Raw genomic sequence first — 2,898 nt, forward strand, 5'->3', positions numbered from 1 at the left:
TCAGGTGATAATTGGCGCTCCACTGGGAAATAGCGGCCACTGTGCGCTGACCTTTGATTGCCTCTGCTATTGTGTCAGAAGTCCGGAACTCCAAATGTCGTTTCGAATCTTCTGCAGTGCGGACTTCTCAGGAATGCACACCTTTCTTGAACAAGTTAGACTGGGACCAGAATTAGTGGGAGACTTATGGAGGACCATTGTTCAGGAAGTTCACGAGGCTGGCGCAAAAAATGGCACGCAGTCAGAGGGGTCGCAGGTTACGTAAAATGATTCGACGTATTCTGGAAACAGGTCCCAAATATTGTCCAAGAGTTGACTAAAGAAACACAGAAGATCAGCTGGCATTTCTTAAAGTGCGGAACCGCTGTAAATAAGGAATCCGCTAATGGAACATACGAAAACCCACCACCATCATGGGTCTCGCTCTAAAAATGACAACGAGTGTTGCTGGATTCAGGGGAGAATGCTTCATTGGTTCAAGACGTTTCTATCACACAGCTCATTCCTAGTTAGAATAGACTCGACTTACCCTTCTCGAGCGCCGGTCTCTATTGTAGTCCCTTAAGGCTCCATCCTGGGACCAGTGGTGTTTCTGATCCACGTGAACGACCTTTCAGATGTTCTCGCAAGTTCGTGACTACTTTTGCGGACAACTTGAAATGAGGGATTTCCAATGCCACTGTCCACAAATGGATGTAGGCGCTGCAAAAATTGGTCGTTGGACCGGCACCTTCCTCTGAATGACGAAAAGAGCGACCATATGTCATTTGGGGAAGACTCAGCGAATGCTTTTGTTATGCACGTTGAGAAAGAACCAGAAAACCTCGTGAGGATAGATGCAAAAAGATCTGGGCACCTGGGTCTCCTCAAACTTGTTCCTTTCAATGCACCATGAGAAATCAGCCCAAAAGGCATTCGCTATTCTACGGGTGGTCCGACGCACCTTCTCCTGTACCACTCGCATGGACATCCAAATACTCTATTGGGCCTACGTCACACCGGTCCTGGAATACGCCAACCAAGTTGTCTACTCAGGACGCACGAAAGACGTCACCCTCATTGAGTGTGTCCAGCGGGCCGCCACGAGAATGGTTGCCGGCCTCAAATCCGTGGACTACGAAACGAGTCTCGCGATGCTTGATCTCCTTCCCCTGGAGTACCCTCATCTCCGAGGGAGCCAATTCATACTTATGCCCTGTTTGACCCAGCAAACGCGCGGCGGGGACATAGCAAGAAGATTTTCAAGCTCACAGCGCACTCACTCATTAGACAAAATTTTTTCTCATTTCCGGAAGCGCTGCCTTCAATGACCCTCTGTGACGAACATGGCTGATGTTCTATTCATTGCTCTGTTCATTATTCTCTTGTTTTAATATTCCATATGCTGTACACATTCGCCAATTTGAGCATATACGTGCTACTTGCTACGCTGGTCTGTATTCTGGATTTCTAGTTCGTCTGGATATTCGGATATCCGTGCGAAACTTAGTTCTCACATTTTGGCGTCGCAATGGGAACAAATCAGCACGCCCTCCGAAATGAACCCACTATATAGTAATTCAATTGCGTGATGCGTAGAGGATAATTTGGAATGATTTGACATACGGCGTCCCACAAAATCTGATATGGATGATAAGAAACTCACGGCATATTTCCTACATTTCGTTGGCAAGGTATCTTGTACGTTGATCAAGTATTTAGCACATTTTGAATCTCAAATCTATATTTCCTACAATGCATTTAAGAAAAAAGTTCTTCAAAACTTCAAACCGATTAGCTTCGTGGCAGCCGGAGGAGCTAGGTTCATAAGTCAACCCACTCCCATTCTTAGTCGGTTCGTGATTTCGTATGCAGCTGCAGACACAGGTAGCCAAATGTGACTATGGTGCCCAATTGGAAGACCAGCCGTGTGATAGGCTCGTTGATGGCGAATTACAGCAGAAGTTGCTTCTCTGTCCAAATCAGAAATTTCAAACAATTCGGAAAATATGTGAGCAGTATGAAGATGTGAAGCAAGTAACAAAAACTGAGGAAGCATTCTTGTTAAATTATTCTAAAGAAATGATTCAAGGATGCAGACGAACAACCAATTCAAATCTCGAACAAATTGTTGTGCCTCAAATCCATCGATACGCCACTTCACAAATCGCAACTCTAATCCGATGGTTCAAAAATTTGGAAAATGTGAATCTTGTGGACAAAACCATTCCAGATATTCACGCCCNTTTACGCCCTCACGGACGAGCAAAGTGTTTTAAAACGGGACACATTCAGCTTGTTTGTAAGTCCAAGAAACTTTGTCACTCAACTTCTGACCCAAATACTGAAGTGCAAGCATTATCTGAAGACACTTATACGCTTTCTCTATCAGTTTTGTCCCAAAATTCGTCACATGTTTTCAAAACTTTGATATCCGCTTCTGATCAAAAGCACGACTTTATTGTTGATACTGGTAGTGTTGAGTCCATTAGGCCACAATCAGATCTAACTGCATTCTACCCGAGTGCCGTGGTAGTGCCTACAGATGTTAACATTCGCGGTATCACTGGACATTCTGCACCTCTAGTTAGTAGTTGCACGATCCATGTGAGATTGCCCCAAGGTATCCCCATCGATTGTAATTTTTTGGTTTCAACCTCGGGACTCAAAGTTCTTCTCTCACTGCGAACCACTATCACCTTGGCGAGTTCTGTGAATGAGAATCAAATCAAATCAGGTGAATGACAGTCACTGACCGACAAGAACAAATCCGACCCGGGAAACATAGGCAAAGGCCTCAATCCTGTGTATCAATCCGTGAAGCCGTGAGATATCAAGCAATCAGTTTGACTCAAACGGCCGTCCATAATCACACTCAAAGAACCTTGCTCATATTAATAATAATAATGATAGTAATAA

The sequence above is a fragment of the Opisthorchis viverrini genome (assembly GCF_000715545.1).
Source record: "Opisthorchis viverrini unplaced genomic scaffold opera_v5_437, whole genome shotgun sequence".
In the NCBI taxonomy this organism is placed as follows: domain Eukaryota; kingdom Metazoa; phylum Platyhelminthes; class Trematoda; order Opisthorchiida; family Opisthorchiidae; genus Opisthorchis; species Opisthorchis viverrini.